This window comes from Geotrypetes seraphini, chromosome 6 (genome assembly GCF_902459505.1).
Source record: "Geotrypetes seraphini chromosome 6, aGeoSer1.1, whole genome shotgun sequence".
In the NCBI taxonomy this organism is placed as follows: Eukaryota; Metazoa; Chordata; class Amphibia; order Gymnophiona; family Dermophiidae; genus Geotrypetes; species Geotrypetes seraphini.
This window is the reverse complement of record NC_047089.1, coordinates 31326819-31349986: the sequence shown is the minus strand read 5'-3', so window position 1 is coordinate 31349986 and position 23168 is coordinate 31326819. Positions and strand designations below refer to the sequence as shown.

Here is a 23168-nt window from a genome sequence, read left to right as displayed (position 1 = left end):
GGTCTGTACTTTGTGTGTGCAGTGGTTACCTGGGCACTTAGACCTGTTTTTAGATCACCTAAGTCACAACATATAAGTTCCATCTAGGCAGTCTCATCAAACTTTCGATTATCGCTACAGGACGACTAAGTTTGATCGGCCCACATCCCACCCTAACCACTCCTTGAAAAATGCCCCTTTCGTTCTGGGTGCACAGCGGCAATGAAAAGGCCTGAGCTGTCTCTAGATACGTCTAAAACCCATTTCAATTATTGGCACTTGGAAAACCTGTGTTTTAGATCATCCAAGTGCCGATTTAGGCGGGTTTTTAGACGTATTTCTGTTTTGATTATGTACCTCATATATTTTATAGGATTTGATGGTAGAAAGCTCATCAGAATAATACATATTCAAAAAAAGATAAGAGATGCAGGAACATTAGTTATACCATAGAGACCATGGGGCTGCAAAGCTTATTTTTAAATGTGACAGAAACCTATAAAAATAAAATCCTCAACTAAAATTTTTTTTTAATGCTGTCATTCAGTTTCAGGTGGGGGTTATTAAAGGAGCCCCCCACCCCACCCCCAACAAAATGTTTAAAAAATTGTACTTTTAAAGAGGAAGTGCTCCTTAAACAAAATAAAAATAATACACATTTCTTACCTTCATTAAACATGTAAAAATACTTATTTTGGTGAAACGTGAATAGGCACAGCTTCTAGAAGCAGATACGTGGTCATGAGATCACTCTCTTGTCCTGAATATCTCCAAATATAATTTCATCCACTCTCTTTTTCCCCATGTTCCCACTTCCACCCCCCCCCCCCCCCCCCCTGTGTTTGCCAAGTCATCTCTTCCTTTATAAGACTCCATCTGTGTCTTGGGAATCACTCGTAACTTTGCTTTCTCTTTCAAATCTTCTTTTTTTGATCTCCTCTGGATTAGATCTATGATTTACTCTAAACCCAGATTCTGACATAGAGCATCTTTTATCAAGCTGTGGCAGTGAGTCCGTGTAGCAAATACACCGAAGCCCATTCAATCCCAATGGGCTCTGGTGCATTTACCGTGCTGGCCCACGGTATTAAGCTTAATAAAAGAGTCCCTTAGTTATTTCAAGCATCAGTTACTCTAAAGGCCTCTATAATAGCCTGCCTCTTTTTTTTCTTTGTAGTGTCTTCAGCTCATTCAGTTAAATTTCTCCTAAATATTCATCATTCGGACATATTTCCCCTTGCCATCCACTGCAAGAATTGCATTTAAGATTCTTATTTGGCCTTCCACATTAGCACACTATCCTATTTATTGTTTTCTGACCTCTTACACCTTCATCTGTTCCCTCTGCTTTGCCCAGGCCTCTCTCCCTCCTCTTTTCATTCAGATATCTCCCCCGGCTCTTCTTTGACTCAAGGCCCTCCCTATGGAACTTGTTATCCATCTATATTGATGAGAACTGAACTTCAAAAATTACTCTGAAGACCTGGGCATTTGAACTTTCTTATTTCTGAGAGCCTTAGGCTAGGGAAATGGTGTTCCTTTGCTACAGTCCCCTTTTATCTCGGGCTTCTGCTTCTGTTGTCGGGGCTGGCAATTTGTTTTATGTTTGAACTATAAACTGCTTTGATGTCCAATGACGGTGAAGAGCAATAGGCTAAATATTGGTATCACAATTTAAGAAAAGGTGTCAAGTCTTAGTGCACGTTTATCAGATCCAACAGTGTGTTAATTGAAAGGGCAAATTAAATGATAGAAAGAGGTGGTCATTGCATTTGAATTAGCATCTTCTTGATTACTTAGCCAGCTGACTAACTCAGGGGTCCTTTTACAAAGGCGCAGCCAAAGACTATAATGGACGCATTAGTATTTAGTGCGTGCTAAAACTGCCTTAGTATAAGGACCCCTCAATTTCTAAGACTTGGTCCCTTTTCTTGGATTATGACATTTGAATTTATAAACATAATGTGTGGGAGAAGAGAATCATCTCCGTTTGCACTCACTTGAACACTATTGACGAGTGACAGAAGGATTCTATACCAGACAATCTATAAAAATTGATTAACAAAAATGAAGATTTTTTTTTCCTTCTTGATACCCCCCCCTGTCTTTGGCAAAGCCCTGTTAGCCTTTTTTTATCATCGGCTGAGGCAGAATTAGCTCTCACGCTCATAGGAATTTTATGAGCATCGGAGCTAATACCACTGTGGCCAGCAATTAAAAAAAAAAAAAGCCTAATGCGGCTATGTAAAGGGAGCCCAAAATTTGCTACCAGAAAATGTTGTAATTGGTTTTTAAAAATGGAGGAAAGGTCCTATCTCTGGTTATAAGCAAAAAGGGATGGATTTACTCTGTGGGGATCAACTGAGCACCTGTGACCCAGATTTTGTAGCTGGTTTAATTGGGGTGATATATCATTTTTTTCAGGACCCATCTGCATTGTAGATATTTTTAGAGAAAAAGTTATTACAGTATGCACTTTGTTAGCATATACTGTATTAATATACATTAAATCCAAAAAGGAGGAAAGGGGGTGATTCATTATTACTAATCCAAAAAAACTTCCCAAAACACAAACACACAAAATGAATGTTAGGCTCATAAGCGATGCATGTCAAAGGAAATGAAAGAAAAAAAACCTCAGTAATATGGTGAGGGAACCCACTCTACCAACCACACATCACAGGCATAAAAATAACTTTTATTGCAGAGACAATTGCAAAGCCTAATAACAAAATAAAGAGATGAAAAACTTCAAGAGTGCATAGTAGTTCAAAATTTGCCAAACAACTAGCATAGTTGCCATACAAAGCATAGTTGCCATTAGTTGTTTGGCAAATTTTGAACTGCTAAATTGATTAGCGAGCGCTAAATTGTTTAGCGCGCTTTAGTAAAAGGACCCCAAGTTAGGCACCTAGATTGGCTAGGCATCTTTTATAGAATCTGAGTCTTTGCGTATTTACAGAGACTGTGAAATTCTGACACATTGGGCTAGATTCATTAAGCCCACCGATCAACTTCCGACCACTTAGTGACCCTTTTACGATCCGATTTCCCTCCAACCCGATTCACTAACCTCTGTCCCGATCATCCTCCGATCCGCGCATGCAAATGAGGGGGAACGGCATTCAAATGTAGGCAGGCAGCGATTCACAAAAAAAAAAAAAAAAAGTGGGAAACCGACTGGACCGACCGATCAAAAAATAAGTGACTGCTGAGGACCAGTTGCTCAGGTCCTTTCCGACTGCCCTGCTTCTCCACTCTCAGCCCCGATCTCCTGCCTACCATGATCTGCTCTGTGTCCCATCTCCTGCTCTCGCCCCAAATCTCTCCTGCCCTTCCCCGCAGTGCAAGCCCGTGGTTTTAACCTGCGGCCTTAAAGCGGGTTAAAACCATGGGCTTGGGAAGAAAAAAACCATCATGCTCTGCCGGGCATGGAGGGCCAGGGCATGCGCACACCATCTACAGATGGTATGCGCTTGCGTCGGGATCGCTATAGAGCGATCCAGGCGCTCGGTTGGGGGCGTGATTCCAATTGCTCTCATTTGCACGAGGGCGATTTGTGAATCAGCCCCCCGGACATGGATCCGATCCATGCCCTTAGTAAATCTAGCCCATTGTCAGTTGCATCATTTGAATGATGTCATTTTCCTGTTTTAGCTTGAACAATTTTAATGTGTAAAATTGCTAGGTAGTAACACTAAAATTTCAGTAACATCAACATAACTTTAGATAATTAAGGGCTCTTTTTACAAAGAATCAGAGCTAATATCTCTGCGGCCGGTGATTAAAAAACGGCCTAATGCGGCTTTGTAAAAGGGGGGGTGGGGGCAAATGTAGTTTATTATTGTTGTCAGGTGCCATCGACTCGTGCTCGAGTCCTAGCGACTTGACGAATTGCGGATCTAAAAATAAATCCGTTTTGTGCTAGTCCAGAAAGGTCCTCCAGCATCATCCCCATGATTGTTTATCTTTTTTTTTTTTTTCTTAATTATTACTTACCTTGTCAAGAAATTCCTGAAACAGCCCTAACTTCAAACTTACCATCCTTCCCCCCTCCCTCTTCCCGCCACACAGAAACTACATAACCTACCCTTTACCTCTCTAGAAAGGACAAATGTTCTTCCATTGTAACCCTCTGTTTTTTATCTCTTTTGTAATCCGCCTTGAACCGCAAGGTAATGGCGGAATAGAAATCTCTAATGTAATGTAATATCCTTCCTATTGTTCCTTCCTTGTAGTTCTTTTCTTTCCTCTTGTTCTCATGTCGCCACCCTAATCGAGTATGTCAGTCTCGTAAGGTTCATGTCCATTATTTGTTGTTTGTTCCCTATTTATATTTGTACTTTTTTTTAATTGTATAATGCTTTGAATTGTAGGAGAAGCATTCAATCAAATTTTAATAAACTATGAAAGTGTTCAGCTATCTAATTACAGGTCACCCTCTTCGCCCGGCTCCTTCGATCTTCCCAAACATGATGCCCTTCTCCAGTGATCTCTCTCTTCGGATAGCGTGACCAAAATAAGGCAGTCGTAACTTCATCATTTGGGCTTTGAGTGCGTAATTGTGATGACTAAACTAAACTAAACCTTAAGCTTATATACCCCATCTTCTTTATAAAGATAGAGCTCGGAACGGGTTATAAGAAATTTAAAAAAAGGAAAACATAATAAGAATTAGTGGTTATATCGAGAGCAGTGACTAAATAAGTATATACAATTTCTTATTGAAATTCAAAGTGGTTGCTGTGAAAATGGCAAAAAATCTAGGGATTACTTTTTTTCCCTCCACCCTGTATAAATGGATGGATAGATAGATATGGGTGATTATGAAAGATGACATGGTAATATTTACAAGGAAGCAAAACATTTGAATTTGAATCCAGATTTTTCCTTATGCATATGGCATAGAAACAAGTACAGTGGTGCCTCACACAACGAACTTAATCCGTTCCAGGAGCAAGTTTGTTATGTGAAACGTTCGTTGTGTGAAACGCGTTTTCCCATAAGAATACATGTAAAACAAAATAATTCGTTCTGCAGCCCTGCTTTCCCATAAGAATACATGTAAAAGAAAATAATTCGTTCTGCAGCCCTACATTTCCCTCCCTCCACCTCACCTTATATGCAGAGTTTGCCAGCTTTCTTTTTCACCCAGCCGCACGCTTTCAAAAAGCTGTGCACGCGCAGCTGCTGAAGTTGATCAATGTTCTCCTCTCCTGCAACTTCCGGTTTCCGGTTGCGTCAGAGGAGAAGATTGAACAACAGAGCATCTGCGCATGTGCTGCTCTTTGAAAGTGTGTGGCTGGCCGAAAAAGAAAGCCGGAAAACTCGGCATCTAAGGTAAGGTGGAGGGAGATGATGGAACACTGCATTCAGACAGGAGGGTGCTGCTGTTCCCGGCTTCGGCGAGAGTAGTTCCGCCCCCCCCCGGGCCCCTCGGGCGACTTCGTTGTGTGAAACGAAGTTCGTTATAGGGAGCAAGACAAAAAGTTCGTTATGCGCAGCGTTCGCTGTACGAGGCGTCCGTTATGCGAGGCACCACTGTATACATCTAAAAATGATCAAAACAGGCAATGACAGAATAACTGAACTGTTCTATGCTCAATAATATTAAGGTACAGTTCTTTTCATTCTTGCTACGATATTAAGCCGTGCACAAAGCACTTTGCCTATCTAGCAGTTATAAAAAGGAGATTAAAATGGTGTAATAAAATTCAAATTTCTTATCCGACATCTCTGTCACTTTGCTTCTTTCTCTCTTTACACTGTATCAAATAGGTGGATCATCTAAGTAATATACGTTCAGGTTTTTTCCCCCCCCCAAATCTAAGGCTATTGTTAAGCCTCATTAATCCTCTACATAGGTAATGTTATATAGTGTTAGACATTTCAAAGCTCTTTATGTCAGCAAGTTAAACCGTTGTTTGGTGGTAAAATCAGTCAAACATACCCTTGGCACAAACCTAAAAGCTACAGAGAATCTTAACAGAAATTCTGCTTTAATGAGAGAGCACTTAACATAAGAATATAAGAACTGCCATCTCCGGATCAGACCTTCGGTCCATCAAGTCCGGCGATCCGCACACGCGGAGGCCCAGCCAGGTGTAAACCTGGCATAATTTTAGTCACCCATATCCCTCTAAGCCTCTCGTAAGAAGATGTGCATCTAGTTTGCTTTTAAATCCTGGAACCCAAATTAGCATTTCCTTCTCTGAAAGGTATTAAAAACACTGGGACGCTTAGTAAATCTTTTACTTTTAAATTGGTGAGAATTTGGAATGGACTTTCTGGAAATGTCAATCGCTCCTCCTAAACTTACTTGCTCCACTTCATCACTGACGCTGAAACCGTGGATTGAAGACAAAGTTTTATTTTATTTTTCTTTCCAGCTTATGATTTATCTTTAATCTTATCTATTGTTTTGCCTTTTGTCTTTGTTTTGTTCTATTTCTATCATTTAAATTTCTCCAGAATTCTACTGTTCAACGGCTCCCCCTTCTGCTTCTATTCCTTTCTCTCCTCTCTTCTACCTTCCAAAGTATTTAGATCAATGCTGTCTTGTTAAAATGTTTATTTTATTTTTATTTTTCCTCTAACTCTACTTTTCACTTCTCTATTACCCTCCAGGTACTTTAGTTAGATTGTGAGCCTTCGGGACAGTAAGGGAATTTTTCAAGTACCTTTCTTATTTCTAATCTTAATGTATATTTTCTGTAAACCGCTTAGAACCTAACGGATGTAGCGGTATATAAGAAATAAATTACATTACAAATTACATTACATTCTCTAAGACTGGTAGATCAATTATTTCAATTTTGAAAAAGTTTAAAAACCTGGTTGATTTCACAATAGTTAATTTGATTTTAGCTGTCATATAGTAATTTTAAGCAATTCAACATACTTTTTTTTCTAACTTTTTCCATCCATCTAATCAATTTCTGTTTTTATCCCACAGTTTTTACTTGTTATGTTTCATTTTTTAATGAACTGTAAACCGAGTCGAGCTCCTTAGGGAATAGATTAGATCTATAAAATGAAGATTAGATTAGATCCCAAAGTTAACATATTCCAGGTAATACACTGAAAATAAAACTCTTTTTTCTAATTTTGTTGCCTGCACATTTTATTTTTCCATCACGTCGGTCCCATCGCTTCTGCTTTCCTGTGTCTTCTGATCATTCGCTTTCCAGTGGTTGCTGTCCATATGGCTTTTCTCCTCTCGTTTCGTTCCATCACTCTTTATTTATTCAGTTTTCTCTACTGTTCTTCCTAGGGAGCTCAGAATGGTTCACTTGAATTTATTCAGGTACTCAAGCATTTAAGCACATAAGCAATGCCTCTGCCGGGTCAGACCTGAGGTCCATCGTGCCCAGCAGTCCGCTCACGCGGCGGCCCAACAGGTCCAGAACCTGCGTAATAATCCTCTATCTATACCCCTCTATCCCCTTTTCCAACAGGAAATTGTCCAATCCTTTCTTAAACCCCAATACCGTACTCTGCCCTATTACATCCTCTGGAATCGCATTCCAGGTGTCCACCACCCGCTGGGTAAAGAAAAACTTCCTAGCATTTGTTTTGAATCTATCCCCTTCTAATTTTTCCGAATGCCCTCTTGTTCTTTTATGTTTTGAAAGTTTGAAGAATCTGTCTCTCTCCACTTTCTCTATACCCTTCATGATTTTGTAGGTCTCTATCATGTCTCCTCTGAGTCTCCGCTTTTCCAGGGAGAAGAGCTCCAGCTTCTCCAATCTTTCTGTGTATGAAAGGTTTTCCATGCCCTTAATCATTCGTGTCGCTCTCCTCTGGACCCTCTCAAGTATTGCCATATCCTTCTTAAGATGCGGTGACCAATACTGAACACAGTACTCCAGGTGCGGGCGCACCATTGCCCGATACAACGGCAGGATGACTTCTTTCGTTCTGGTCGTAATACCATTTTTAATAATACCCAACATTTTGTTCGCCTTCTTCGCGGCTGCTGCGCATTGCGCCGTTGACTTCATTGTTGTATCCACCAGTACACCCAAATCTCTTTCAAGGTTACTTCCCTCTAATACTAATCCCCCCATTTGGTAGCTGAACATCGGGTTCTTTCTCCCTATATGCATGACCTTGCATTTCCCTACATTGAATTTCATCTGCCATTTATTCGCCCACTCCTCCAGTTTGCTTAGGTCCCTTTGTAGGTCCTCACACTCTTCCGTAGTTCTGACCCTTCTACAGAGTTTAGTGTCATCCGCAAATTTTATAACTTCACATTTCGTCCCCGTTTCCAGGTCATTAATAAATACATTGAACAGCAGCGGTCCAAGTACAGACCCCTGCGGAACTCCACTCGTGACTTTTCTCCAGCCCGAGTAGTGACCCTTCACTCCAACCCTCTGTCTCCTGCCTGCCAACCAGTGTTTGACCCATCTGTGTACGTCCCCTTCCACCCCGTGGTTCCACAGCTTCCTAAGTAACCGCTCATGGGGTACCTTGTCAAAGGCCTTTTGGAAGTCAAGGTAGATGATGTCTACAGGTTCCCCTTTGTCCAAATGGCTGTTTACCCCCTTGAAGAAGTGCAGTAAGTTTGTTTGGCACGATCTTCCCTTGCAGAAGCCATGTTGGCTCGCTTTCATCAGCCCATTTTTTTCGATGTGCTCGCAGATGCTGTCCTTTATCAGTGCTTCTACCATCTTGCCTGGAACCGATGTCAAACTTACCGGCCTATAGTTTCCCGGGTCTCCTCTTGACCCCTTTTTAAAGATAGGTGTAACATTTGCTATCTTCCAGTCCTCCGGTATCTCTCCAGTTTTCAAGGATAGGTTGCAAACTCGTTGGAGTATTTCCGCTATCTCATTTCTTAGTTCTTTTAGTACCCTAGGGTGGATTCCGTCTGGGCCTGGTGATTTGTCACTTTTCAATCTATCTATCTGTTGGAGGACATCCTCATGGCTCACCTCTATTGCCGACAGTTTTTCTTCTTGATCACCATGGAAGATCACGTCGGGTTCCGGTACATTGGATGTGTCCTCGCTTGTGAAGACTGACGAGAAGAATTTGTTTAACCTGTCAGCTACCTCTTTTTGCTCCTTTATCACTCCCTTTTTATCTCCATCATCCAACGGTCCTACTTCCTCCCTCGCCGGTTTCTTCCCCTTAACATATCTGAAGAATGATTTGAAGTTTTTTGCCTCCCTGGCCAGTCTCTCTTCGTATTCTCTTTTCGCTCTCCTAACCACTTGGTGACATTCTCTTTGGCCTTTCCTGTGTTCATCCCAGTTTTCCCCAGTCTGGTCCTTTTTCCATTTCCGGAATGATTTTTTTTTGTCTCCTATCGCTTTCTTCACCTCATTGTTTATCCATGCGGGGTCTTTTGTTCGGTTTTTTTTGCACCCTTTTCTAAATATGGGGATGTACATATGTTGTGCTTCTTGCACTGTGCCCTTGAATAGAGACCAGGCTTGCTCTACAGTTTCTGTTTTCCTTGAGCTGTTTCTAAGTTTTTTTCTTACCATTGCTCTCATAGCATCATAGTTCCCTTTCTTGAAGTTGAGCGTTGTCACTGTGGTTCTTTTCCCTTTTGTTGTACTTACTCCTAATTTGTACTGGATCATGTTGTGATCACTGTTTCCTATTGGCCCTACCACTTCCACTTCTTTTGCAGGTCCCCCTAATCCGTTGAGGATTAGGTCAAGAGTGGCATCTCCTCTTGTTGGTTCCTTGACAATCTGATCCATAAAGCAGTCGCTCACAGCCTCTAAGAATTCTGTTTCCCTCGCACAGTTTGAGTTTCCAATACTCCAGTTTATCCCGGGGTAGTTGAAATCTCCCATTACTGTCACATTCCTGTTGTTGCCTTCCCACCTCAATTCTGCCGCCAGATCTTTGTCGTTTGCTTCCGTTTGTCCAGGTGGACGATAGTATAGACCCAATCTTATGTCAAGGCCACCTTTTCCTGGTAATTTGACCCATAATGACTCCAGTCCTTCCGCCTTTGGTTCTATATCCACTCCGGTCGAGGGAATGGTGTCTTTTATGTATAGTGCTATTCCTCCACCCTTCTTGTTGGTCCTGTCTCTTCTATAGAGTTTGTACCCTGGCAGCACTACGTCCCATTGGTTATCCTCGTTCCACCATGTTTCCGTGATTCCAATGATGTCTAGGTTTTCTTTTATGGCTATGGCTTCTAATTCTCCCATTTTGGACTTTAGGCTCCTTGCATTAGCGTACAAGCAATTTAAGTCCTGGTCTTTTCTTTTCTCTGCTGGTTTTACATGTGTTTTGCTCCCCATACCATCCCTGTCTAACCTGGTGGGCTCACATTCTATCTAATGGGGGGATTAAGTGACTTGCCCACGGTCACAAGGAGCAGCGTGGGTTTGATCCCACAACCTCAGGGTGCTGAGGCCGTAGCTTTAACCATTGCCATACTCTCCCCCACTACTTCTCTATTTGAAATACTAATCTTTCAATTTTAGCTCTTCCTGCCCCCCTTTTATAAAAAACTTTTCGGCCTCTCCATCAACTCAAATTTCACCCTTGTCGTCCATTTTGCTTTTCAGACACTTACCAACTTCCCTTCTCCCTTTCTCATGCTCTAACTCTCCCATTTCCCATCTCATGCCTTTCCCAGCCTCCTATTCCTTTATTTCTTTCAACTACACCTCTGTACTTACTATCCTCCTCTCATTCATCTCCTTGCCACCCTCTCAGCCACATAATTCCACAATTTCAGGTATATCCCCTCCCTCCATTCTTGTGCCTTAACAGCCCAATGTCAACCTACAAAGAAGTTTTTCTTCAAGTCTAAGGTGGCTTTTAGCACACCACCTTATATCAAATTAAAATGAAATGCCATGGCTCCGATGGAAGGAGTTGATATGCCAAGGGTTTCCAGCCAATATGAAAAAATATCAGATGTAGGCTTTCAAATTAACATCCTACCCATATCAAAAGATTACTAACGAGGAGAGGGTAATAGGATGATTATAAAGACTATCATATTCTCATCGTTCCAAAAAATTGATAATTGCCCAAAACAATTTCTGGTTTCATAACTTCATTTTATCATCCAAAATTTTTTTTAATCTTACTACACTTTGATTTTTCGATAAGAATCTCATTAAACACCGAACATTACTAAGGGAGATGAGCATATCATCAGATTTAAGAACTCAGATCATAGGACCTCCTATGATTAAATATCATTCCAGGCCCGCATCCTGCGCTCCATTTTTTAATCATATATGCTCACTCCTCCTATCCTACCTTATAAATTAATTGTGTATGCTCTCTGTGTTATTAATAATATAAGATAACCCATTAGGATCACCTTTTAGTACTCTCACTAAAATCAGTGGTACGGAAAAACCCTCAAGAGATGCCACCAATATACTCAAAACTTTCATAGTATTTTGGCTTTATGCATCAGGTCCTCATCGGGTCCAATGTTCAATAATTATTATATTAAGTTGAATCTACCATATAAATTCTTAAGATGCTTAGATACTTAGCTTAATATAAGTGGCCAGGTTCACAGGGACTAACAAGCCAACATGTTTCACCCTGGGGAGTTTCTTCAAGGCTATCTAATATAATAAAGCCCTAAGCATGCATGCGCACTCCCACCTGCGTGCTCCCATTTTCAGTGAGCTGTAGGGACCCACAGGTAGGAGTGCGCATGCGCATGGTGGTGTGGAGCCTGTCGGACGCGGCGGCTCTTGCCGTCTGAAGGATGTGAACTGGCCAGGGCGACGTCAGCGGGGCCGGAACGGACTTTAATTCCTGCCTCCCAGACTTCTACTCCTGCTCCGGCTGGGCCCACGTAAAAAAAAACAAAACCCTCATGTAAGTTGATCAGAGCTTGCTTCGGGTTCGGCAAGGGCTGCGGGTCCTGGAACCTTCTGATTCAAGCAGTGTCTGCAGCACTCTACACACGCTGCTTCGGGGCCTTCTACTGAAGGCCCCGAAGCAGCATGTGTAGAGTGCTGCAGACGCTGCTGGAATCGGAAGGTTAGTCGGGACCACGGGAAGGGAAGGGAGGGGGCGGTAAGAGACTAAGGCAGCCGGCTAGGCTGCGGGAAGGGAAAGGGGGGGGGTAGGGGAAATGCTGCTGCTGCACAGGGAAGTGGTGTGGGGGAAGGAAATGGAGGGAGAGGGAATCCTGCTGTGGCTGCTGCACAGGGAAGTGGTGGAAGAGAAATGCTGCTGCATAGGAGGCAGGGAGAGAGACAGATAGAAAGAAAAGAAGAAAGACACAGGGGCAGGGAGAGACACAGAAAGACAGACAGACAATGGGGACCAGGGAGAGAGACAGACAGCGGGAGGGAGAGAGAGACACAAATAAAAACACACAGACATATATTCTAGCACCCGTTAATATAACGGGCTAAAATACTAGTTATCTCTATAAACAAAAGGTTAATACATTTGTTTAATGTCCCCTATTCTATGTTTTATAATTAGAAATAACATCTATATAGATGCTATCCACAATAAATATTGAAAAATAAATACCTTCATATAGCTTTTTGCCCATATGTCGATCACTCAGTAGTTTATACCAAGATGGCCGCGGCGTCCTGTTCTCCTCCATATATACTCCCCGATGTCAGCTGTCAGAGACGTCATAAAGATGAAAACAACCCGGTGGCTCAGACAGGTGAAGTTTTTACTTTTATTAAATTTTCTCACCTCTTATTGCCCCTTACACAACAGGATTTGTACCAAATTGTTGAAAGGACGAGGACCCTCCTCCATTTGCCTCATAGTAATGTTTGCCATTCTAATTCTAAATTTAAACCAAACGGTGTAACACCATTTAGGCGGTAAATCCACCTTTGTTCTAAGAAATTCAATGTCTTCACTCTTCCCTTCATTATTCGAATCTGTTAGTCTAGAAATCACCCTCCATGTAATTTGATCAACTGGATGTCCACAGTAAATCCAATGTTGGACCAAGAGGGCTTGAAGCGCTCTATGTTATTAAAACATTAATTTTGATCAAAACACTGGTTTCTTGAATTACACTAGTCTCTATCAAAATCCTAGTTTCTTGCATAAAATGTCACCATAACAAAGACAAAGAAAGCAAATCACATCTTATAATGGAGCCAACCGCAATCAGCGCTGAATCTATAATACAGACTCCCAACGCCCTCTCCTAGAACTATGGGCATTTCAATCTGAAACAGATCTTCTTCAGGGGATTTGTGCGATGCCTCTCTCTAGGGCTTCAAACTGCTGGATAAATAGCTTCAAACTTCTGAATAAATGGCAGAGACCGGCCTGCGTGAGTGTATTTTTTTTTAATGCAAGAAACCAGGATTTTGTTAGAAACTAGTGTTCGGATGGGAGGGAGAGATGAAAGAATGGGAAGGTAAGCGGGGGTTTGGCTGCGCAGTGGGGGGGGGGGGCAGGGAAGAGCTGCTCAAGGTTTCTGCTGCACCTGGACGGAAGGGAGGGATAGAAGTTGGGCAAGGGCTCGGCTGCATGAGGGATGGGAGGGAGGGATAGAAAAATGCTGCAGAGGGAAGGTACAAGGGGACGGGTGAGAGGGGAGGAAAGATGCTGAACATGTGGAGGAGAGAAAGGAAAGAAGAAGAACTGGTTTGGAGGAGAGGAAGGGAGAGATGATCATTGTACATGAAAAAAATAAGACCTACCCCAAAAATAAGACCTAGTGCATTTTTTGGGGCCCAAAATTAATAAAAGACGCTGCCTTATATTCGGGGAAACACGGTAATCTATGTACACAATCATTTTGTTTCTACAATTTTGCTGGGGACTAAAGTCAGGCTTATTTCTGAATCAGACATTCCATTACATATTGTACATTGCCTGAAGATTGTGAAATAACTTTGAAGCCTGGTTGATTGAAAGGAATTAAGGCAGACATTAGTGTAGATCAGTGGTTCCCAACCCTGTCCTGGAGAACCACCAGGCCAATCGGGTTTTCAGGCTAGCCCTAATGTATATGCATGAAGCAGATTTGCATGCCTCTCACTTCTCATGCATATTCATTAGGGCTAGCCTGAAAACCCGATTGGCCTGGTGGTCCTCCAGGACAGGGTTGGGAAGCACTGGTGTAGATTAGAGAATGACATGATGACAAAATTCATCACCGTTCCCGTCTCCGCGGATAACCGCGGGAAACCATCTTCATGTCATTCTTTAAGGAGAGAGGGAAGAATCAGAGTATGAATGGCCACAAGCACTGACCCGCAAGCTTTGCTTTGAAGAATGCTGGTATAGAAGGATTGAAGTTGAGATAGACACTGCAGAATGACAGTCTCTGGTATCCAGAGCAGATATTGTGATGTCATAATGCCTCATTCCACCAGTGCCTAAGAGCCAATCACATCAGTGATGTCACAATGGCTTCATTATCCTTGGCTCACATAAGCACAGCCAATAACCCGCAAGCTTTGCTTTGAAGAATGCTGGTGTAGAAGGACCGAAGTTGAAATAGACACTAGAAAATGACATGGGATTATTTCCCACGGTTATCTGCGGGGACGGGAACAGTGATGAATTTTGTCACCATGTCATTCTCTAGTGTAGATAATCTAGCAGCTAGTTCTGTCAATGCTTTATTATCAGGGATGTGCATTTATGAACACAGTCAGTTCATTATGGTGCCTTTAAAAATTGCACAAAATCAATTTGATACTCATTAACTTACACTTTAATGTGCATTCCGTCAGTTTTCACACATTAAAAAATTTCTAACAGGTGAAAAATGTTTCATAAGCATCTGTGGAGTAAATTTTCAGTCCGTATAGTGATCATAATAAGGGGCCCTTTTACTGAGCACTGTTAGCAGTTCACACACAGTTTAATGCACGCTAACAGCTAATGCAAGGAAGCACTAACTGGAGTTAAAAACTCCATTAGCATGTGGTAAGTCACATATTAATGGAATTCTGGGTTAGAATGCATTTCTGAGCAGAGCATTGGCAGAGAATGGGTGTGGAGTGCCCCCTGCAGTTAACATGCATGAATCACAACACATTTTCGGAAGTCACACGGACACGGGGTCACAGCCTGAAACTGAGTGGCAGCAGATTCAGGACAAACGTCAGGAAGTTCTGTTTCTCACAGCGAGTGGTTAGCACTTGGAATGCTCTCCCGGAGGAGGTTGTGGCGGAGACTACTGTTCTGGGTTTCAAGTGCAAGTTGGATGCACATCTTCTTGAAAACCATATCGAGGGATACGGGAAATCCGGGTCTCCCAAAAGATGTACTTAAAAGGGCCACCGCGTGCGTGGAACGCCGGACAGGATGGACTTAGGTCTGATCCGGTGAAGGCATTTCTTATGTTCTTATTAACCCTCTCCTTTATAAAGCCGCACTAGCGTTTCTTGTGCCAGCCGCAGAAGTAAGAACTCCGACACTCATTGTCAGAGTTCTTACCGCCATTTCCGGCGCTAAAAATGCTAGCGCAGCTTTATAAAGGAGGGCCTAACTAAATAGAAGGTGCTAAAGGCATGATTCCATAAGCAGCACCTAACTTGTAGGCGCCGGTCAGCATGGTTGTCAACCAAATGGCGCTAGTGGCACCTAAGTGGACTTAGGCATCCCAGTGGTAGGCACAGTCACATTAGGCCAGGGTTTTCAGGTCTGATTTATCAGCACCTAACACACATGCCTAGCGATGCCTAAGTCAGCCACGTCTATTCTTGACTTAGGTATTGCTGGGCACCATGCTGTAGTCAGGTTTTTTAAAACGCTGTTAACGGGGTGGTTAATTACCACACCAATTAGAAACAATTAAGTTTGGTGCAGAATCCAGTTAATCATCATGCATATTCATTGGGGAAATCCTGAAAACCTGACTAGATTGCGGCCCTCGAGGACTGACATTTGACACCCCTGGGACTCTAAACTAAAAGGTCAGCTGATCAGTTTAGTGGCAGAAGATCATCGAGGGTCAGCTGGGTTGAAAGGCAGAGAATGCACCTTTCTAAGGTTATTCTATAAAGACTAAAACTTAACCTCTCAATGCAGCAGAAATCATAGCTTAAATCAGTGGTCTCAAATACGCAGCCCAGGGCCCACATGCGGCCCGCCAGGCACTATTTTGAGGCCCTCGGTATGTCTATCATAATCACAAAAGTAAAATAAAACAGTTTCTTGATCATATGTCTCTTTAGCTATAAATTACAATATTATTATTAAGACTTAGCCAAAAGGAAAGATTTATAAACTATAAAGAGTTCTACCTCATGCAAAATTGCCATTTCTTTAATAAGACATTAACTATTTTTTCTGAGGCCCTCCAAGTACCTACAAATCCAAAATGTGGCTCTGCACAGGGTTTGAGTTTGAGACCACTGGCTTAAATGCACCTGCTTGAGAGCAGATACTCCCTCTGATGTCACTTCTGGTTTCTGCGTCTAGGAAGTGACGTCAGATACAAAGCCGACACTGGCAGCAAGTTGGTGATGCTGCTCGCACAGAGGGAAGTTAAAGAGGTACGAGGAAGGGAAGGGGCACATGGGGTGGGGAGGGTACCACCTCCGCGGGCACCTCTCACCCTCACTACGCCACTGATGATCAGGATTCCAACACATTTAGGCACAATGCAATTTCTTTATTTAAACATAATCAATGATTCTCCTCCCCCCGCCCCACCCCTTTACAGGTTTGTACTTCCCTTACTAAGAACAAATATGATAACCAAAAATCTTTGCTCACAGCTTTGGATTTTTTTCTAAACTTTAAACACAAGCATCTTAATCCCTCCCACCCCTCTTCAGCTTTATACAGTTCTCTTTCCCTGGCAGCTTTTACTCCTCCTGCCATGAAAGAGGCCCTGGTCTACTAGCTTGAGCTCCAGATCAGGTTTCCTGGTTCACATTTTCACCTGCAGCAATAGGTCAGCTTGCAGTCAACAGGGCAGATGCCTTTGTGCTATGGATCCAGCCCAGTGGCCAAGCTTCCAGGTACCTGTCCTCAGCACAATTCAGACTCCTTCCTCCTCAGCCCTGCTCCACCTTAAACACGAGCTGCCTGCATTCAGAAACTGCTCTGAACCCTCTTCTCTTAAGGCTAGCAGATGAGTTGAAAACTCTGTTTCTCTCAGAGGTAAATACTTTATGGCTCTTGGGTATTCTTCTGCTCTCTACCTGCCAGATTCCACCCTTTCCCACTGATAATTATCTCAAGCCCTGGCCTCAGTGCCTTCTTCAAGATATGGAGCTTCCTCCCATACCTGGCTCCAGGGAGGCTGGAGGGGAGTTCTTAGATATGATATGAGTGCTGATATGAGTGGGATACAAATACTGTACTGAAAATAGAACAGAACTCTAAACTCAGCACCTTAAACCTTCTGTTCTCCATTTCTGGCTCAAGGCGGCTTGTGTCTATCTTCTCTCTATCCCTTTTTCAGTCCCCTTCTCTCTGCCATGTTTCCCCTGAGTTCCATTTATCTCAAAGCAAAAAAGCTACTTTTAAAAATCCTCTCTGTTAAGTAATGTGAGAACTGATTACAGCTGCAGCTATCAGGTGCTATCAGCAGACCAGAGCATGTTTAATTAGTGCAGCTGAAGCTGCCAGGCTCAGCCTGCTTTTCCCCAGGTTCTTCCCAGCCTGCCTCTATTGACCCCACTTCCTTATGGGACTTGTAGTTCTACTTCTTAAAAGCAAACCTTCTTTTTCCAGCTTCCCTTGCACTAAAGAGGGAATTGGTGACATAGAACTAGACTCCCCTTCTCTGGAATGACAAGGGCACAGCGATGCCCTGTTACACAAAACATATGAAGTATAGAATTTTCCATTTCTAGACCGCAAATACCTTTCAGTTCATTGAGGTGAACAAAGAAGAAACTGTAAAACCACAGTGACTTACAAAATTTCAATAGTAGTTGGGGGGGGGGTTCCCCCCCATCTCCCACAAAAAGACAAAATAGTATCCTGTCGGGGCACAATTGTCGAGTCACCTCCCATTAATTGTGCGCAAATGTCGGGGCACAATTGTTAGGTCACCTCCCATTCATTGTGCGGATTTGTCCGTGCACACAAATGTTGGTGCGCAACTGTCCTTCGCACATTTGACGAGTCACCGGATATTATGAGTCTCTTTCTACGATTCCCTTTTCGGTATACTTACACTTGCTGAATTTTCTATGAGCAGATTTTTCATTACCCCCCTGTACTGCCAAGTTCGTTCGGTAGTCAGCACTTCACGGCATACAAAGAGACATCCCCAAGATAAGGCGAATTCTGCTACTTTACTGGTTACATAAATTGCAGAGCAGTACAGTGGTGTCTCACACAACGAACTTAATTCGTTCCAGGAGCAAGTTTGTTATGCGAAAAGTTCGTTATGTGAAACGCGTTTTCCCATAACAATACATGTAAAAAAAAATAATTTGTTCTGTAGCATAAAATATGCTAAGATGACATAAAAAAAGATAAATTTACCTTGTTAGAGCTGTTAGCATGATATAGAGGGGATATATGTGAAGGGGAGGGGAGACAGGGGTTTTGTTGATCCTTGCTGTGTATTATAATCACCCCCCCACATACTCCCCAGTACCTTTTTTAATTCCTCCCATCTTTCCCAGCCAGTGGCGTACAGGCCAGAAGCGCAGAGATCAGGAGCAATTCCTCTGCATGCCTGTGTGGGCCCATGCCGATCTCCGAATGGCTGCAGTTAGTTCTTGTGAGTCCCGCGAGAGCTGACTGCAGCCATTCAGAGATCAGCGCAGGCCCAGGCGGCGGGGGGGAGGTTTAAACATATGCGGTGGCGGCGGGGGGAGGTTTAAACATATGCGGTGGCGGCGGGGGGAGGTTTAAACATATGCGGTGGCGGCGGGGGGAGGTTTAAACATATGCGGTGGCGGCGGGGGGAGGTTTAAAAATATGCGGTGGCGGCGGGGGGAGGTTTAAAATATGTAGCGCCAGTTAAGCAATGCAGCTCGGGCGACTTCGTTGTGTGAAACGAAGTCCGTTGTACGGATCAAGACAAGAAGTTCGTTGTGCGCAGCGTTCGCTGTGCGAGGCGGCCGTTATGCGAGGCACCACTGTATATACAAAGCACAGATAATTCAGAATGACCTCACCAAGATTGATTATAACAACACCGATTTCCTCACAACCGGGAATCCCACTTTCGGGCAGCTGATAGAACCGGGTCAACTATGGGACTGTCCCTTTACAGGGCCCCTTTTACTAAGCTGCGGTAGCGTTTTTAGCGCACTGCAGATTAGCGCGCGCTTATCCCCGCGCTACGCGGAAAAACTAACGCCAGCTCAATGGAGGCGTTAGTGTCTAGCGCATGCGGCATTGTAGCGTGCGCTAAGCGCGCGTGCTAAAACCATCAGCGCAGCTTAGTAAAAGGAGTACTAAGTATCCTGCCCCACACTCTGTTCTGTTTCTTTTAACTCCCGGTTGGAATGTTGACCGCTGCTCGACCTACATCCCTTAGCGCAGTACCATGAGATTCACAGCACCTTCTCACACACATGCCAAATCCCAGCTTCTGGAAATGGCTGCATCCCCCTCCCCCCAAATGCAGGGCAGGATTAACCAATAGGCCCAGTAGGCACGTGCCTAGGGCCCAAAACGGTCAGGGGAACCCGATGTAGGAGGGCATCAACATTGTTTTTTCCAAATGGCGATGGGCCCCTCCAGCATCGATCGGCAATGCGGGCCCCCCCCCCCTCCATCGACGGAAAGTAAGACAAGCAAGAAACGCGGGAAAGAAAGGCAACGGGAACTGTAACTTTGCAAGCGGTGCTGCTTGCCCAAAGCTTCCCCCAGATGCAGCTTCCTGGTTCCGCCTGGGCGCATGGTGGGGTGGGGTGGGGCAGGGCAGGAGGCCCAGTGTACTTCTGTGCCTAGGGGCCCTCGACGAATTAATCCTGCCCTGCCCCCATGGAAAGTTCAAATTTGGAAATTAATACAAGGTGCGCAGACATTTTCATGGTCAACTGCCCCACAAAAAGAAGAGTCTACACTAGAAAGATTCAAGGGCTCCCTGAATAATTTTCTTTTCAGAGATGCCTTCGAGAACTGACCCACTAGTCACCTAATCCTTACGCTGCATAAGTCACTAGACTGAAATTTGCATCTCGGACTCCAATGCCCTACTGTGCTTAGCACTTTTTATATTCTTCTTTTCTATAATAATTTTGTAGTTCTATCTCTCCCTTCCTGTGTCTCAAGTAAATAATGTTGATGTCAGTTATTTCATGTTGATGGTTCACCCCGATTTTATTATTATGTAAATCGCTTAGACATTTTATAAGGCTGCCTCAAATTTTTTTTAATAAACTTGGAACTTGGATTCCGCTTGTGCATTTGGGTACAGATGCAATTGATTTAAGGTAAGCAGGAGAAATATAAGCATCCCTTCCTTGGAGGCGAAGAGCAGCCTAGTGGTAAGAGCTGTTGCCTCTACACCCTGAGGTTGTGAGATCAAATCTCAGCACTGCTTCTTGTGAACCTGGGTAAGTCATTTAATCTTCCATTACTCTGGGTACAAAATATGCACTTATATATCTAATATAATAAAATGATAGGCCGCACATGCGCACTAAAAAAAAACGTGTTCCCTGATCTGTTGCGAAAAAACAATTGCGCATGCGCGGCCCCGGCGGCGGCTTTCAAATAAAAAAAAATTTACATAGCTGCGGCGGCCTTCCTCACCCCGGCTCCTCTCTCGAACTGGACCACAATCGACAGAGAGGAGCTGCGGCGGCAGCAGCTTTCAACGACGAAGAAGCTGCAGTCGGGGCCTCCCCCGCCACGCACAACCCGCTCCCTCTCCTGCAGCTCAGGCACCACAAGCGCGCAACCCGGGCCCCGCATCTGCCTACCCTTGCCCCCAACACAACGCATTTCCCCCCCCGCCCAAACGAATCAATAAATGGAGTCGGGCCGCCCTCCGCAACAGACCAGAAGAGTCCTTTGCCGCTCACCTCCCTTCCCTTGCCGCTGACCCGAATACCTACCCGGCAATTCAAGCAGCCTGTGCAGCACTCTTCACACGCTGCTTCAGGCCCTTCTACTGCCCTGATTTGCTCTTCCGCGTCTCTGATGATGTAATCAGAGACGCGGCAGAGCAAATAAGGGCAGTAGAAGGACCCGAAGCAGCGTGTGAAGACTGCTGCACAGGCTGCTTGAATCGCCGAGTTACACTGGAAGGGAAGGGAAGGGGGGGCCGCAAGGACTCTATCCGAGTAAATAAAAAACTCTGGACAGGGGGAGCAGAAAGAGGTGATGATGGACAGGGGGGAAATTAAGGGAGACCTGCTGATGGACAGGGGGGGAAATGAAGGGAGGCCTATTGTTGGACAGGGGGAGCAGGAAGAGGTGCTGATGGACAGGGGGGAAATTAAGGGAGACCTGCTGATGGACAGGGGGGGAAATGAAGGGAGGCCTACTGCTGGACAGGGGGAGCAGGAAGAGGTGCTGATGGACAGGGGGGAGGTAAGACAAAGGGAGAAGGGCTGCTGCTGGATAAGGGGAGCAGTGAAGAGGTGGTGGTGGACAGGGGGGGAAAAATTAAGGGAGGCCTACTGCTGGACAGGGAGAGCAGGAAGAGATGCTGATGGACAGGGGGAAAAATAAAGGGAGGCCTACTGCTGGACAGGGGGAGCAGGAACAGATGCTGATGGAGGGGGGAAATGAAGGGAGGCCTACTGCTGGACAGAGGGAGCAGGAAGAGGTGATGATGGACAGGGGGGAAAAAAGGAAGGGATGCCTATTGTTGGACAGGGGGAGCAGGAAGAGGTACTGATGGACAGGGGGGGAGGTAAAACAAAGGGAGAAGGGCTGCTGCTGGATAAGGGGAGCAGTGAAGGGGTAGTGGTGGACACAGGGGAGGTAAAAAGAAGGGAGAATGGACAGGAAAAAGTGGCTAAGGAGACAGAGAGAGAAAGAAATAAAGACAGACACACACACATATATTCTAGCACCCGAGGGAGGAAAATGCTGCACAGGGAAGTGGGGGGGGGGGGGGAATGCTGATGCACAAGGAAATGGAGGGGGAGGGAATGCTGATATGGCTACTGTACAGGAAAGTGGACAAGGGGAGATAAATGCTGCATAGGGGGCAGAAAGAGAGACAAATAGAAAAAAAGACAAATAATAGGAGAGAGGGAGACAGAAAGAAAAGAAGAAAGACACAAGGGCAGGGAGTGAGACAGAAAGAAAGACAGATATACATATATTCTAGCACCCATTAATGTAATGGGCTTAAAGACTAGTAAATATATAAACTTTGAATGTGTAGCCCCCAAAAGTCAGTATACAAGTCCCATTCCCTTCCTCTTATCACCCTGTATATTAATTTACAATAATGTCTATAGTACCTGTTTTACTGCATAAACTCTACAATATCTTTAAGTCTATTTTATTTCATAATAGTTGTCTCTAAAATGGGGCATTTAAATCCTTTAACTTTAATGATACCATTTTAATTAGAGTTCCCATAGCAAAAAAAAAAATCTGAAATGCTTAAGAAGAGTAAATATCACCTTTAAACTGCAGTAAAATCCCACATTGAACAGTAATCCTCAATGTATATTTCAGTTTGGTTGACCTTTTATGAGATTTAAGAAGGGATTTCAGCTGAGACTTCTGTATATCATGATTACTCATCCCTCCCTCTCCTTTATCTTTATATATTTCAAACATATCTTAAGTCCATCAGAGTCCAATCTTAACCATTGCCTCACTACAAAGCCAAGTAATGATACCCATCTGGATGATCTTTCACATAGACAATCATTCTAGAATTAATTTATTATGTTAAAGTTAATTTAAAAAAATTGTTCTCTTAACTGCATTAACCCCCACCTTTTTTTTTGCTAAGCCATGATAGAGGCTTCTACCATGGCCAGAGTGCTAAATGCTCAGAGAATTCCTTTGAACGTCAGAACATTTAGTGCCCCGAGCCATGGTAGAAACTTCTATCGTGGTTTAGTAAAAGAAATCTTATAATCTTTAGTTAATACACAACCATAGTGACACCAGAGATATATCTGGCATAATTGCAGCCACCTAATTGAAGAAGGGGCCAGCATAATTTACAATATTCTGCAAGTTATGTGTGCAGCTGAAGCCCCGCCCATGTTCCATTCATGCTCCGACCAAGTGTATGTTCCCTTGCAGTTGAGTGCTATATCTCTCATGCGTGTCTTTATAGCGTGGAGGGGCATAATCAAAAAACATATCTAAGTCCATTTTGATGT

At 43.7% G+C, this 23168-nt stretch overlaps 1 protein-coding gene across 1 annotated transcript in view; it reads right to left on the bottom strand.

The window, feature by feature from the left end:
• The window catches only part of CNTN5 (contactin 5), a 1460727-nt gene that overhangs the window by 816642 nt on the left and 620917 nt on the right, over positions 1-23168 (bottom strand). The window contains 1 exon segment of the mRNA XM_033947995.1: positions 12481-12578. The gene's annotated coding sequence lies outside the window, so the exon portion shown is untranslated.